Source organism: Schistocerca nitens, chromosome 10 (genome assembly GCF_023898315.1).
Source record: "Schistocerca nitens isolate TAMUIC-IGC-003100 chromosome 10, iqSchNite1.1, whole genome shotgun sequence".
Taxonomy (NCBI): Eukaryota; Metazoa; Arthropoda; class Insecta; order Orthoptera; family Acrididae; genus Schistocerca; species Schistocerca nitens.
In genome coordinates this window covers 60,938,140-60,955,423 of record NC_064623.1, presented here as the reverse complement: position 1 = coordinate 60,955,423, position 17,284 = coordinate 60,938,140, and the positions used below count along the sequence as shown (strand labels likewise).

Genomic DNA, 17,284 nt, shown 5'->3' with positions numbered 1-17,284 from the left:
TAACTCAGACACTGCTCTGATTGTTAAACGGCGATCTTGTCGAACAAGTTTACCGATTTTTTCAATGTTTGCATCAGTTTTTGCTGACAATGGTCTGCCAGTGCGAGTGTCATCACTGGTGTCTTCGCGGCCATCTTTAAGTCGTTTAAACCACTCGAACACTTGTGTTCGCGATAAACAATCATCGCCGTACACTTGTTGTAACATTACAAACGTTTCACTTGCACATTTTCCTAGTTTGAAACAAAATTTGATGTTAACACGCTGTTCTTTCTGTACACTCAACATTTTCCGACGCACAGACAAAACGTCAACTACTTAAAACAGACGCCACGGGCAGACTGAGTGCAGGAGGCAGAGGAAACTCGAGCTGTAGGCGGAGCGAGAGTCACGTGACAGGCCACGCGACTTTCAGTCTTATTGCATTCGTTTTATTGTTTCACCAGTACTAGTCCGGTTTTTTTCTAGCCACACCTCGTATTACGCAGTGAAAATTATTGAACTATATGAAAAAAACGTAAATTAGTTACAAACTACGGCATTTTATTCAACATATAAACGTCACTACAGATATTCGGATTTAGGATGTTCGATATGCCTGCCATCATTGGGGATGATGTGGCGCAGACGAATAGCGACATTCTGCATGACCCGATGAAGTGTCGGGGCATCGATCCAGTGGATGACATCCTGAATGGCTGTTTTCAGCTCAGCAATGGTCTTGGAGTTATTGCCGTACATCTTGTCTTTAATATAGCCCCACAAAAAGGAGTGGCATGTGTTCAGATCCGGAGAAGATGGCGCCCATTTGAGACCCATGCCCGAGACCTCTGGGTACTCCGAAGCCAGAATGCGGTCCCCAGAATGCTCCTCCAAGACATCAAACACTCTCCTGCTTCGATAGGGTCGAGCTCCGTCTTGCATGAACCACGTCCTGTTCAAATCAGGGTCGCTCTGGACAATGTGGATGAAATCATCTTCCAAAAGCTTCACGTACCGTTCGGTAGTGACCGTGCCATCAAGGAATATCGCACCGATTATTCCTTGACTGTAGATTGCACACCACACAGTCACCTGCTGAGGGCGAAGAGGCTTCTCGACCGGGAAATGCGGATTCTCAGTCCCCCAAATGCGCCAATTTTGCTTACTGACGAACCCATCCAAATGAAAGTGGACTTCGTCGCATGAGCACGCTGATCCCCATCATGCCCCCTGGTCAACCGTGCCGTTTGGACGCTCTAATGCAAACCGTTCAGAAGTTATGACGATTTTATTTCGTATAGTTCAACAATTGTCACCCCTAAATGTCAAAAAGATACTTCCCAGCGCAAGACATCATTGTGACATGAAGCCTGAGCCAGGCAAAATAGAATTAAATTCTTTTGTCGCATCTCTGGGTTTACCTAGTGTCCCTCTATGACACATGGTTATAACTTTGTTACAAGTTTGCCCAGTTGTGTGAGTTTTCCTACACCCATACACAGACAAACATTTGTCACAAAGTTTGCCAATTGGCAGGTGAATAAGACAGCCAACGATTTGGAATCAATGGTGGTATTCAATTAACCTTACCGTTTTTTTTTTTTTTCCTCGTGTGGTTTCACTTAACAGACGCGTGAACCAGTGTGTGCAACTTTGGTTTAATTACCGTGCTTAATGAAGTTTGCTTCGTTTTTCATTATTATTATTTTATTTTAATGAGGGCAGGTCTATAGTTATTGGGATTTTAAGAAAGTCTGAAAGATAAATCTCACCAAATTGGCAAATGTTTTGAACATGGCTTCACTTCAGCAACAGTTACAGGATAGCAAGTGAATAAGGCAGCCAACAACAGTCAACAAGATGCAGGGTATGGTGGTATTCAATTAACGTTAACCACGGTTACAACGGATTCAAACCCGTCTTCTTCAGGAGGACAAGAAACCTGCATAATTGTGACATAAATCACAATCAAAGCATCATGGACCAGCATCACTTGTCATACAGAAACTACTGCCAACAACACAGTGCGACACGTAATACTGGTTCATGATGTTTTGACCGTAATTTAATGTATGCAGGTTTCTTGTCCTTCTGAAGAAGACGGAGTTAAATACGTTGAAATCATGGTTAAGGTTAATGGAATGCCACCCTTTATTGCAACGGGTTGGCTGTCTTATTCACCTGCTGTTCTGTAACCGTTGCTAAAGTACAGTCACGTCAAAAATTGATTCGATGAGATTTATCTTTCTAACTTTCTTGAAATCCCAATAACTATAGATCTGTCCTCATTAAAATCAAATAATGATGTATAAAGAAGCAAACTGCATTAAGCACGTAATGAAACAAAACTCGCAGACACTTATTTGCGCGTCTATCCAGTGCAACCACATGAGGGAAAAACAGGATAATACACTCCTGGAAATTGAAATAAGAACACCGTGAATTCATTGTCCCAGGAAGGGGAAACTTTATTGACACATTCCTGGGGTAAGATACATCACATGATCACACCGACAGAACCACAGGCACATAGACACAGGCAACAGAGCATGCACAATGTCGGCACTAGTACAGTGTATATCCACCTTTCGCAGAAATGCAGGCTACTATTCTCCCATGGAGACGATCGTAGAGATGCTGGATGTAGTCCTGTGGAACGGCTTGCCATGCCATTTCCACCTGGCGCCTCAGTTGGACCAGCATTCGTGCTGGACGTGCAGACCGCGTGAGACGACGCTTGATCCAGTCCCAAACATGCTCAATGGGGGACAGATCCGGAGATCTTGCTGGCCAGGGTAGTTGACTTACACCTTCTAGAGCACGTTGGGTGGCACGGGATACATGCGGACGTGCATTGTCCTGTTGGAACAGCAAGTTCCCTTGCCGGTCTAGGAATGGTAGAACGATGGGTTCGATGACGGTTTGGATGTACCGTGCACTATTCAGTGTCCCCTCGACGATCACCAGTGGTGTACGGCCAGTGTAGGAGATCGCTCCCCACACCATGATGCCGGGTGTTGGCCCTGTGTGCCTCGGTCGTATGCAGTCCTGATTGTGGCGCTCACCTGCACGGCGCCAAACACGCATACGACCATCGTTGGCACCAAGGCAGAAGCGACTCTCATCGCTGAAGACGACACGTCTCCATTCGTCCCTCCATTCACGCCTGTCGCGACACCACTGGAGGCGGGCTGCACGATGTTGGGGCGTGAGCGGAAGACGGCCTAACGGTGTGCGGGACCGTAGCCCAGCTTCATGGAGACGGTTGCGAATGGTCCTCGCCGATACCCCAGGAGCAACAGTGTCCCTAATTTGCTGGGAAGTGGCGGTGCGGTCCCCTACGGCACTGCGTAGGATCCTACGGTCTCGGCGTGCATCCGTGCGTCGCTGCGGTCCGGTCCCAGGTCGACGGGCACGTGCACCTTCCGCCGACCACTGGCGACAACATCGATGTACTGTGGAGACCTCACGCCCCACGTGTTGAGCAATTCGGCGGTACGTCCACCCGGCCTCCCGCATGCCCACTATACGCCCTCGCTCAAAGTCCGTCAACTGCACATACGGTTCACGTCCACGCTGTCGCGGCATGCTACCAGTGTTAAAGACTGCGATGGAGCTCCGTATGCCACGGCAAACTGGCTGACACTGACGGCGGCGGTGCACAAATGCTGCGCAGCTAGCGTCATTCGACGGCCAACACCGCGGGTCCTGGTGTGTCCGCTGTGCCGTGCGTGTGATCATTGCTTGTACAGCCCTCTCGCAGTGTCCGGAGCAAGTATGGTGGGTCTGACACACCTGTGTCAATGTGTTCTTTTTTCCATTTCCAGGAGTGTATTTTCTAAGCAAGGTTCCAACTGTTATACACTAACATCCTGGGTCAATGGTATATAAAAACAACGATGTCATAACGCCTTGAATACAATATTCTGAGTAATGGTTTGTTATATTTAGTAATAAAGTTATAATGCGGAATAAAATTTTGTCTATTTATAAACCATTCACATATGTGTCTAATTCCATTAAAGAGGCTTGTTATCTGCAGTTCCAATTGCTACACTCCCTTCTGCAGCCGTGTGTTGTGTTACGAAGTTATCCCTATAACATACGGAAACAAAAGTATCGCTTTCTAACGGCTGAAGAAAATTTTTATAAAATTCGGCTCTTTTACAGTATGACCTGTGCATATAACTTATTTGTATCGATTTACGTTGCATTAGTCAGCTCTTCAAAGCTATCGGCACTAACATAAAGTTTCCGAGAAATCTGCAAACGCTTTTTTACAACGGCCAACAAATTGGCTTCGTGACCGCGTCCTTGCAGTTTAAATCACATTGCAGGAGGGCTATATGTTGAATGTCGACACAAGTTACAGCATTTAAGAATAAAAAGTTTGTCGTCGTTGTTGTCAAAAAGTAATACCTGTAACAAAGTTGTCCACTTTTACGGCAATTAATTTTTTGTTTGTTTGCTGATACATGTGATCTTTAATAAAAAAATAATGCATTACTACGTTAAGTGGATACACGGGTATAAAAATAGCGCGAAACCATTCGTAGACATTTTTATAATTAATTTTGCGCTCCACGAATATTTTTAAGCTTTATAATCTGCAATAACTTGTCTCCTGGTGGCGCAATACAGAAAATATTTCATAGGTCATTAACTACGTTATATGACGGAAAACGGAGTATTGGAAAAGTTTTACATTACTTGTAATTCCTTCGAAACATTTAAATTGATAGATTATACTTATCAATTACGAATATACTTAAATATTAAAATGACAATACTGTGGAAAACTTAAGAATAAAATCTGTGTCCTTTGTTTTGAATAGCAGTTTTACTTCTCCAGTGTATATTTCGAAGCCATAGCTCCATCATGAAGCTTGAGTTGTTTTTTAAGAAGCTTTACTGCTATGTCGAAATACCAGAAAAACGTATGAAGCGACTTCCAAATTTTGTTTATAGCACTGTAAACAGGAAGTCCAAATAACCTCATTGTGGTGTCATATAAGCAAGAAACCAGTACATTTCGCTGGTACGTGTTTCTACCGTGTTGACATCGCAAATAAGATCCTTACACAACAACAGAAATCTCCGACGATGGAGTTGTGACTTCTAAATGTACACTAGAATAGAAAAAAATGCTATAAAGACAGTGGACGAAATTTATTTTTGAGTTTTCTATTCATTTCAGAGCACCTCATCTCTGTCAAGAGTTATCTCTATAGATAGCATGAAAAACAGGAGGCTGCTACCCTTGGCTAAACAGAATAAATTACTTTTTTATCAGTTATGAATGACTGCCAACATATACGCTCGACGCATTTCGACAGAAGGTTGCATTTCCTTATGTTTCTCATTTTTGTGTCTCGCTGACGTGCAGTGCGGCGTAAGCAACGCAAGTGCACTGTTTGAAGGACTATTATACAATGGCGGTGTCTGAGGGTCACAGAAAGTCGAACGTATTTCCCCTCGTACAGGTATTGACGGAAGTAGATGTGTTGCTGATAGAAGCTGGCAGTTATCGGGCTGTTCCAGGTCGTGGTCTTGCTGATACCGCAGTGTCGCCAGTTAAAAGCGTTCGCTCTCTCTGGTCACTCAGACTTGTGGTGATACCGTGAAGAGAGAGCACCAGCAATCGCTTAAAGAAAGAGGCGCTGACCACGTGGTGAGGCTAGAAGGGTGTTCAAAGGTTGCTTCAACTACAGTGGTTTGTATGGGCTCTTTCTAAAAACTGTAATCTGACACACTTGTTTCCTGATTTTTACCCACGCATTTTGACCTTGTGTTTTGCTAAACAAATATGGGTTAGAACGAACTTACAAAGTTACGGTAGCAATAACAAACCGTAAAAACATACAGGCGTGCTCAAAGATTACTCAAATCAATTGGACAAAAACATTCTTCTATATGCATGAAGACCAAATTACCATAACGTCTTAAACAGCGTGAAATTTTCTCATAAAATTGTCGAAAAGAGTGGTGAAAGTAATGTGTGACAGTTCAGATGTTACAGGATTGCTACCAAACAATGGTTACGAACTTAGTTCTACATATCAGATTTCTATAAAATCTTTGTTACTTTAGGCTTTCTCAGATTCTGTTTAATATCAATTTTATCTTCGGCACTTACTTCTTTCTCGTCTACGTATTACAGCAAGATTTCGGATGTTTTCATGAGGATATTTGAATTATTGCCTCCGACGGAACTAGATTGGATTGAAAAAAAAATAAAATCTTCAGATGTGGATAATGGAACGTGAAATACTGAAGGACAAATGCACAAGTGTGCCTTTTTTATATTATTATACACTGAAACGCCAAAGTAACTGGTATTCAAATACATAGATACGCAAACAGGTAGAACATGGCGCTGCGGTCGGCAACGCCTATACAGGGTGTAAATTTTAAGTTGACAAACCAGAATAACTCGAAAAATAAGCTTCACATGAAAAAATGTGTAGAATCCAAAGTTGATGATTTTCGAGGGGGACATCTGCTAGTGCTAAAAATCAGCCCGCCACCCCAGCCCCCTGGGGGTGGGGAGGGAGGCAAATTTAAAATTTCAAATGGGAACAAAGATTTCTTATTGCAGAATCAGATTCTACATAAAAAACAACGTACATTTTGTCTTAAACATTTGTTTCGATTCTTGCTAGTGGGCGCTGTAATTCAAGAAAATCCACGTTCTCATCTTTGCGTGGAAAATGGCAACGGGTAGATAAAAAATACTTATTTACTTCGTAAATTTTGATTCGCTAAAACTAAAACTCTCCCTCTCTCCCCATAGGGTGGGGTTTGAGAGAGAGGAATTAGAGTTTTGCAAATGTTGACCCAAATATGGACCCTGCACGTCATCAGGGAAAAGCTGGTGGAGGCTCTGTAATGGTGTGGAGCGTGTGCAGCTGGAGTGATATGGGACCCCTGACAGGTGACAAGTACGTAAGCATCCAATCTGGCATCCTGTATTCATTCATGTCCATTGTGCATTCCGACGGACTTGGGCAATTGCAGCAGGATAATGCGACACCCCACATGTCCAAAATTGCTAAAGAGTGGCTCTAGGAACACCCTTCTGGGTTTAAACAGTTCCGCTGGCCACCAATCTCCCCAGACATGCTACATTATTCAGCATATCAGGGATATCTTGTAACGTACTGTTGAGAAGAAATCTACTCTTACGGATTTACGGACATCCCTGCAGGATTAATGATGTCAGTTCCCTCCAGCACTAGTTCAGACATTATTCGAGTCCATGCCACGTCGTGCTGCGGCACTTCTGCGTGTTCGCGGGGGCCCTACACGATATTAGGCAGGTGTACCAGTTTCTTTGGCTCTTCAATGTACACTCCTGGAAATTGAAATAAGAACACCGTGAATTCACTGTCCCAGGAAGGGGAAACTTTATTGACACATTCCTGGGGTCAGATACATCACATGATCACACTGACAGAACCACAGGCACATAGACATAGGCAACAGAGCATGCACAATGTCGGCACTAGTACAGCGTATATCCACCTTTCGCAGCAATGCAGGCTGCTATTCTCCCATGGAGACGATCGTAGAGATGCTGGATGTAGTCCTGTGGAACGGCTTGCCATGCCATTTCCACCTGGCACCTCAGTTGGACCAGCGTTCGTGCTGGACGTGCAGACCGCGTGGGACGACGCTTCATCCAGTCCCAAACATGCTCAATGGGGGACAGATCCGGAGATCTTGCTGGCCAGGGTAGTTGACTTACACCTTCTAGAGCACGTTGGGTGGCACGGGATACATGCGGACGTGCATTGTCCTGTTGGAACAGCAAGTTCCCTTGCCGGTCTAGGAATGGTAGAACGATGGGTTCGATGACGGTTTGGATGTACCGTGCACTATTCAGTGTCCCCTCGACGATCACCAGTGGTGTACGGCCAGTGTAGGAGATCGCTCCCCACACCATGATGCCGGGTGTTGGCCCTGTGTGCCTCGGTCGTATGCAGTCCTGATTGTGGCGCTCACCTGCACGGCGCCAAACACGCATACGACCATCATTGGCACCAAGGCAGAAGCGACTCTCATCGCTGAAGACGACACGTCTCCATTCGTCCCTCCATTCACGCCTGTCGCGAACCCACTGGAGGCGGGCTGCACGATGTTGGGGCGTGAGCGGAAGACGGCCTAACGGTGTGCGGGACCGTAGACCAGCTTCATGGAGACGGTTGCGAATGGTCCTCGCCGATACCCCAGGAGCAACAGTGTCCCTAATTTGCTGGGAAGTGGCGGTGCGGTCCCCTACGGCACTGCGTAGGATCCTACGGTCTTGGCGTGCATCCGTGCGTCGCTGCGGTCCGGTCCCAGGTCGACGGGCACGTGCACCTTCCGCCGACCACTGGCGACAACATCGATGTACTGTGGAGACCTCACGCCCCACGTGTTGAGCAATTTGGCGGTACGTCCACCCGGCCTCCCGCATGCCCACTATACGCCCTCGCTCAAAGTCCGTCAACTGCACATACGGTTCACGTCCACGCTGTCGCGGCATGCTACCAGTGTTAAAGACTGCGATGGAGCTCCGTATGCCACGGCAAACTGGCTGACACTGACGGCGGCGGTGCACAAATGCTGCGCAGCTAGCGCCATTCGACGGCCAACACCGCGGTTCCTGGTGTGTCCGCTGTGCCGTGCGTGTGATCATTGCTTGTACAGCCCTCTCGCAGTGTCCGGAGCAAGTATGGTGGGTCTGACACACCGGTGTCAATGTGTTCTTTTTTCCATTTCAAGGAGTGTATGTACTAGCATCTGAGAACTCATTCTAGCATAAATACGCCGGTACATAAAAACATTAAAAGCAACATTGCTATGTACTAAATTACTGGCCTTTCTTGTATCTTAATCTAGTAGAAAATACTGTCTCGATATTTTCAAAAATCCTGGAAAGAACGAAGTTAACATCCTGAATGATCCATCGCTGATAGTTCATACTAACTTTGCAACCAACAAATGTCATTCTCTTGTACGATATAATAGAAGAAATCTAATGTTCATTCGATGGCGATAGAGAGCTTTCCCACACTGATATGATTACGGAAAAATCCCTTTACGGAAAAATCCCTTGCCGATCACTGCTGTTAACAAATGTGCAAGGAGAAAAGATCAGGAAACATTTTCGAGCTGTACCCGCGCCTAGAAGTTGGGTTGTAAATATAAACATATTGCATCTTTCGCATTTCGAAAGCGGAAATTTATATCTCTGGGTTCGAAAAGTACGCTCCCAGCTGGTAACAAACAAAGAAAATATGTGACGTAATGGGGGTCGGGTGATGGCATATGTCTGTTCTACAATTAGACCGTGACTCGTAGTAAACACGCTTGGAGATAAGGTATCCCAAGTATCAAACTTCACTCCCAGCAAACTCACTTCTCCGTCAAAGCCAACAAACACTACAAATCTACGGTAGAAACGTCCACCAGAGCACAAGTCGTTGTACTGTGTAACGCAGACAGAGTGAAATGAAGCGAACAAGTTACAAATAATGTGTACACAGTCGAAATGTTTTGAGCACATATGTAAGGCAGTCGCTGTTGCTTTTTGCGTAACTGTTAGAAGACTAATGTTACGCTGTGGTTCTGTCTTTAGGGTAACATTTGTTTATTCGATTACTTACCGTGGTCCGACCAGTTTCCTATGATGGTGAAATTAAAGGAAAAAATGCGCGTATTATGAAACACGTCTTTCAATTACTCTATTTAGTACACGTGAGGAGTGGTTTTTATTTGGAGTGTGAGAACTGTGTACCTTGCCTAACCTAGGAAATACATGTCCGTACCAACGAGAAACTTAGCACATGAATTTGTAGGAATTTCAGTGGGGTAGAGCGAATCTTACATGAGAGTAAGAGCTACGATAGACAGGGACGTAGAAGCTGAATGGTCCCACGGGTGTAACTTAATTTTAACAGTCTACTGATGCTTTCGATCCTTTTCACTGTTTTGTGACACAGAGAAAAAAACTACTGAGGGCAATTTTTCAGAAACCGATCACTGTGTAGGTTTTCAAATTAACTTTGTTACCCTTGTTCGATTCCGAATGCTCTTACATCCGCCTTCGGCACATTCATATTGTGTGTAATGGTGTAAAAAGCTAGTAGAACTGAAACCGGCATATATAATAGACCTTTTTAACGTTAGTGATCATCATGGTGTTTATAGACAGCTCACGTTCATGTTTAATGCGGTGTATTCATTACTAAACGGAATAACGCTACAGAATGATTTTACATTAATGAAATTCGCATTCATACTAAACAGTAAAAGGTAAAAATAGTTATTTAATGATTTGATTTAAGAGAAGTTTTTTTTTAACTTACAAGTCGCTGTAAACATCTTAACAAACAATACTGGAGAATGATATACGATTATAACGTGTGACTTACAGAAATACTGGGCGTACCAATTGTACTTATTACGCATTGCCATACGAGTTGCATAGTCACTCTAACAGAAAGAATGAATAACTCTCGAGTAAAGCGAGAAAAGTACATCAAGGTGGTTGTATGTGTATAAGATATACCTAGGACACTGAGGGAGTTACTTGACAAAATGAGACACTGAAGATAGCAGATGAGTTTTGTTGTTTGGGCAGCAAAATCACCGATAATGGTCGAAGTAGAGAGGATATAAAATGCAGACTGACCATAGAAGAAAATAGTTATGAAAAAGAGGAAATTGTCAATATCAGTTAGAAATGTAAGTTTAGAAAGTGAATATTTTTGTTTGGAGTGCAGCCTTGGACGTGGACGACAAACAGTTCAGATAAGAAGAGCACAGAAGCTCTTGAAATGCGGTGCTGCACGAAAATGCTGAAGATTAGATGGCTAGATAGAATGAGTATTGACGAGTTACTGAAACGAAATGGGACGAAAAGAAGTTATGGCCGAGCACAACTAAATGAAGGGATCGGTCGTTATGATGCATTCTGAGGCATCAGGACTGTCAGTTTGCTAATGGAGGGAAGTGTGTGTGTTTGTGTGTGTGTGGAGGGGGGAGGGGGACATTTTAGAGAGGGAGACCAGAGCAAGAGGGTTCAAATGTATGTATGGTGCTGCAGTTATGCAAAAGGAAGAGAGTCGTACAGGATAGACTACTGTGGAAAACCGTAACAAACAAGTCTTCTGACTGAAGATAACAATAACAACGTGAGAAAAATACAATCAGGTTCTTACGTGTTGTGTGTAGTATTTATGTAAGTCTCACAAGTCCCAGATGGATACTAAGATATCCGGAACAATTTAATGGTAATAACAACCTGAATTTAGAAACGGAAATTGCACCTGTTTTGCTGTAGATACTTCATCAACAGTATATTTCACAGCCACCTGCTGTTGAATAATCCGTCAGGGCGAATGAAGAATAGAGAGGATAGAGATTGGGGTGTGATTTGGGGGGGGGGGGGGGCGAGGAAATAAATCGTTGTTAAGCGAACAACTCGCAAATGCAGAAAAATATTGATTTCAGAAAAGTCGGCTACTGGCTTATGATAGCAGGTCTCTTTTTGAATAGGCGTACTGTTTTGCAAATGTAATTCTGACTTCCCAATCAATGAAACACTATATGTCTTGCCTGTGTTAAGTAATAATAGATAACGCAATTATTTCCACTATGGAGGAGAGAGACAGAGCAAATATCGCTAACACATAAAGACTGCATGAATGGTGGTCATTCAACTGTGCACTTACAAACTCATTAGTAAGGATTACGTTACGCTGGCGTAATAGTGTGTAGCAGAAGAAGGCGACAGTGTGCTGTCAAAACACACACGTACATTTACGGGAAACAGTGCGAACAGTGCAGATGGGAAGCAAAGTGAATAAAAAGGCAGGCCACAACTAGTATGGTGTGAAGGGAGAATTGAGGTAGAGTAGGAAACTGAATTTATACAAGTAGTTTGGAGATCAGTCAAGGCCTCAACAGGTACAGAAATTTAATATTTTTCTTAAAAAAAACATGAATAAATTGTTTTTGGTCGTAAGATATAGTTCGCCCTTTCTAATGATGGTAATGACACATTTCTGCTTTTGTTAAAAAACGTAGCTTGCTGTACAGTTACCCTTTTATTTACTTTTTCAAAGTCATTATTTACATGTATAAAATATTTTCTGTCTTGACAGGCACTAACAGCGTTTTACATATTCTGAAGTCTCACTGATGCTTCGTCTCAGAAAGTGTTGGAAACAGAAATCACGGTCAAAAGCAACGGTGTAATTAATATGGCACCTACTACACGTTTTACACTTAAGTATGGCGTTTACTTATACACCTGTATATATTACGTTTTATTTTATTTTTTATTGTTAGACGCACACTTTAGCCATAGGAAACCATTTTTCGGTTGTTCATTCTTCACACAATGTCATGTTTTGTCATGCTAATAGGTTTTCTGTTAGTAGATGGTGTACTACTTTTGTAGGTATGGATTTAATTTCCACGTATTGTAACTTATTTTATGTTTGGACATATACTTCAGCCATGTGAAACCATTTTAATTAACGACTAGGGATATTCAGTTCTAAGTTACTGTGTCTATGAAGCTGATTAATTACGTATCCTGACGCTCAAACATAAGTACAGGCCACTTTCAGGGCATCACAAGTACTTGTTGTGCATCTGTGTGAGCAGCAAATTTGACGTTGATTCTTGTATCACAACGGTATGTGATGGCTGGCTGCCTCGTTATCTTTTTTATGAATTCTTAGATCTTCTGTATATCTGGCCTTCAGCCAATCTGACTTACTGTTTTGTCACATTGGCGTTTTTGTATTTTTGTGACAGATCTCGTAATGGCAGTATGCCGAAATCGTTCTCGAGAATTATATACAGTAGTCAGTCATACGAGAGCCAGACAGATATTATGAATAAAGTTCCAAACAGGATCAAAGATCTGTTTGCAGACTTTATGTCTTCAATTGATAAAGCCGTACCGCGCGGTATGGCTGCGCGGTTTGAGGCGCCATGTCACGGATTGCGCGGCCACTCCCGCCGGAGGTTCGAGTCCTCCCTCGGGCATGTGTGTGTGTGATGTTCTTAGCATAAGTTAGTTTAAGTAGTGTGTAAGTCTAGGGACCGATGACCTCAGCAGTTTGGTCCCTTACGAATTCACACGCATTTGAACGTTTGATAAAGCCGTCTTATCTGTAATAATATCTAGTGATCAAAACGATCTACTGAAACTTTTGTACGTCCATCCTCTATTTTTTTGTCGCGATCTACTGAAAAGGTTCGTCATAGCAATACTTCTATGATGCAGTGTTGTTTGATTCGTTCTTAATATACGAAAATTTTGCTTCGAAGCTGAGTTAGTGGTGTAGCTTGTAAAACAGTACACGCCTGCAGAGATGAGACGCTCTGACAAGTCTAACTTAATGGAACAAATATGTATGGGAACAATATTATTACGTGAGGAGTAACTGTTGTTTATAGCAAAGAAAAATGGAAATTCGGCAATTACGTTAAAGGCAGAACCACTGCGAAACATTAGCTTGGAACAGTCGATATTTTAATTAGGTAAGGATAATTATATTAAGTCACCTTTGACAGGAAGGTAGATGGTAGATTCAGGCCAGATATGTCGTAACGACGATCTTAGGAATGTGGCGGGCTCTTCCCGGTAAACACAAGCCAGAGAGAAGCGGAGGTGACGTCATCGGACGGTATCTTCCCAGAAAAGAGAATCACTTGTTACAGCCCGCAGACACCTATAGCGACAACCTTGCGATGCACACTCGCATAATTCCACGCACACCACAGACGCACATAGAAGCTCGCACAGGTTGGCGACCGCGCACGACCCAATTGCCGGATGCCCGCAGCCCGCTTTCTCGCTGACGGCCGGCACCAATTCAAATCACACGCGTGTAAACACGCACTCACACACACACTCACTCACTCACCGACGCCACGCGTGTTACACAAAACCGCGTACGTCCAGTCGGCCGCTATCTCAGCGCCGAGCGAGAAGCAACAAGTGCCTCCGGGCCGGGCCGGCTTTCTGCGCATGCGCCGTGGGTCCACACACACACACACACACACACACACACACACACATACAAAAGGGGCCCGACGCGGCCGCCGTAAAACTCGCAGCAAGAGTCGGCGACGATTGCGTCTCTGCGCATGCGCCGTGGGCACACACACACACACACACACACACACACACACACACAAACGCTTGGGCGGCGCGCGGCACGTGGAGCGACGGAGACAAGAGAGACGCAGGCGCACCGCAATTACGTCTATCTGACGTCATGTACAACGTCATTACTGAGGGCGTGGACTGGTTTGTCCGGCTGCGGAACCGCGTCGCTGTCGCCGGCGAGTTCGAACGACCGCTGCACTGCTAAACGTGCGTGTGCAGCATTTTATAACAACACTCCGAGAAACCAGACTCTGTCTACGGAAGCACGCGATCTGATATTCACAAGTGTTTTTATTTCTAGTGTTGCAGAATAGCGGCCGTCACACGGCCACTCCTAACTGCGCGATTTAAAGACGAGCCACGCAGATCCGCCAGCAAGAGTGCCCGGTGAAATGCACCGCGTACCTGCTCGCCAGCGCATTTAAGACGTACATGGCAGGCGTGTGGCATTGCCACCCGTACTGTTGTGCGCTCTGTCCCAGACTTTTTCTGTCACTTACCTACAATACGCGACGGGATAGTTGTGTACTCGTTTGTAGATTATTATCAGTAACTTAGTACAAAAAAAAAATGTTCAAATGTGTGTGAAAGCTTATGGGACGTAACTGCTAAGCTCATCAGTCCTTAAGGGGCTCCGGAACGCCCTATACTTGCAATGTTAAAATAACGCTTATAAATTACATATTTCCTCACAAAGTATTTGAGGTAGGAAGTTGAACTTTTTACAGATTATTTATTGGAATATGGGCTACAACTTAACACAGGGATTTTACAAAATTTTAGTTCAGTTATTAAATATGATTTTTTTTCAATTGTAATGAAAATTAACAACTTTTTTTGCAATTTTTTATTTATATATTCAAAAATATACAGTTTTTTGGAAAAAGGCTGTGTTAAATTATGCAGAAGGTACTGTGTAACATTTACTGAAAGTTTGAAACAAATATGTTTGGAAGATCCTTAGAAAACATGTAATTAGTATGAGAAAATAAAAGTTTTGGGAATCGAGCGACAAAGATTGGATTAACTTTTTAGTGCATTCCAGGTCCATAGGATGGATTATCTTCATCCTCTGCAAACTCCTCCTCCAGCTTCCTCTTGTTCCTCCTCCTGTTTACTCTTGCTTGTATTTCTAGACTCTTTACAGCCCTGTCTGCACCCCGAAGGCGTTCCTTGTCTAAAGCAAGCATCGCTCGTACCATGTTAGAACCTATCTTCATTCCCATATTTCTAAATACCTTTGGCTTTCCAACATTTCTCCTTTTCTTAAAAGCCTTCAGAGGATTTCTAATAACTTTACTTTTACTCATTATTATACTTCAACAAAACAGAGACTCAAGAAACAGAATTAATTACGAATATTTTCGAGATAACGACAGAGTAAATAAACTGGAAACAATCGACAATCACACCAGCGATATATATTGAACCATCACAGGTTAGCCACAACACATACTTTATCTCACATCACTAAAATGTACCTGATGAACACGGACGTTAATAATAACACCATTTGACAGCAGTTTAACAGCGCCACAGTGGGTCACGTCCATGTAGAAGACATTTCAAAAAAAATTTAAAAATAGTTGTGGTCTTCGGAACTGAATAAATTATATATCTATTAAAAGGTAAGAGTCTGCAGATTCAGAAAACGCAAAAAAGTAAAAATTGAACTTTTCATGATTTTGAGCCTTTCCGGAGCTCCTTAAGCTTACACACTACTTGACCTAAATTATCCTAAGGACAAACACACACACCCATGCCCGAGGGAGCACTCCAACCTCCGCCGGGATAACTTAGTACACGACACGATCATGGCATATTCCCGTTGCTTGACCAAGGACGTTTTGATGGAATTTATAAATACGTACTAAGAGCAAGACTTCTTGTGGAAACTGCGATCCAAACGCTATACAAATAAGAACATAAACACTGAAACTTATGATAAATTGGCTGCATTTTGGAAACCAGTTTTTCTCGGAGCGACCCGTTATTTTGTAGCAAAAATAAATAAATAAATAGAAAGCTTATAAGGCTGATTTAGAACTTAAATGAAGAAAATTTGTGATCGTAAGCGTAGTGGCAGATCTCTCGATTAGATTTATATACTAACTTTGTGGTACTGCGAATTGCTTTTATTTACTATGCATCAAAATCTGCCAAGTGTTGTTGAAAATACAATTGAAAGAAAACAGCCCTCATTCACTATTTTTAACGAATTAACCGGGTTTCAACACTGTTAGGAGCGTCTGCCTCAGAATTTAAATCAAAGAATGGTCTATGTCCTAGCAGTGTTGAAAACCGGTTAATTCGTTAGAAATAGTAGCCGAGGGCTGTTGTCTTTCGACTGTATTTTCAACAACACTTGGGGCTGTTCTCTTTCAGTTGTAACTATTCACGATCTCTGAACGTGCAGCCACGTACAAAATTTTGTTGTTGAAAATGTTGACTACGCATACCGAATTGTGTAACGAGAGTATCGATGGTAGGCAATGAAAACCTCGTAAATCTATTTGCCTGTGAAAACTCGTAATCGCAGTTACTAGTAAGTCCGTAATAAAAGATTTGAACATGCATGTGTTTGTCTAATCTGTTCAATAACTAAGCTTGTAATACACAGCTACACATGTGGCAACTTTCTGTATTATTTTAAACTATTTTTTAAGAAACCGTTATTGCTTCATCTGCAAAATTTAACAAAATGGAGTTAAAAGGTTTTCATTGTTCCTCATCGATATATGGAAATACAGGCTGTTACCAGCACCTTTCCATGCTTCAACACTTTTTCGTCTCCTCGTCCATCTGCAGGGTTTCACACTAATTCTGTACCATTCCAAGGTACGATGTCCCTTAACAAATTTTACGACATATATTCTAATGGAAGAATGGAAATGAGCGTTAGGCGTTATTGGCCGGAGGCAACTTACGGGGCATATCCGGCCGCCTTGGTGCAGGTCTTACTACATTCGACGCCACATTGGGCGACCTGCGCGCGCGATGGGGATGAAATGATGATGAAGACAACACAACACCCAGTCCCTGAGCGGAGAAAATCCCCGACCCAGCTGGGAATCGAACCCGGGCCCGTAGGACGGCAATCCGTCACACCGACCACTCAGCTATCGG

At 43.3% G+C, this 17,284-nt stretch overlaps 1 protein-coding gene across 1 annotated transcript in view; it reads right to left on the bottom strand.

Annotated features, from left to right (window-relative positions):
* The window catches only part of LOC126209865 (serine/arginine repetitive matrix protein 1-like), a 159,973-nt gene extending 146,015 nt beyond the window's left edge, over positions 1 to 13,958 (bottom strand). Inside the window, exon 1 of the mRNA XM_049938991.1 lies at positions 13,552 to 13,958. The gene's annotated coding sequence lies outside the window, so the exon portion shown is untranslated. The remainder of the gene's footprint in view (positions 1 to 13,551) is intronic.
* Between the last annotated feature and the right edge of the window lie 3,326 nt (positions 13,959 to 17,284).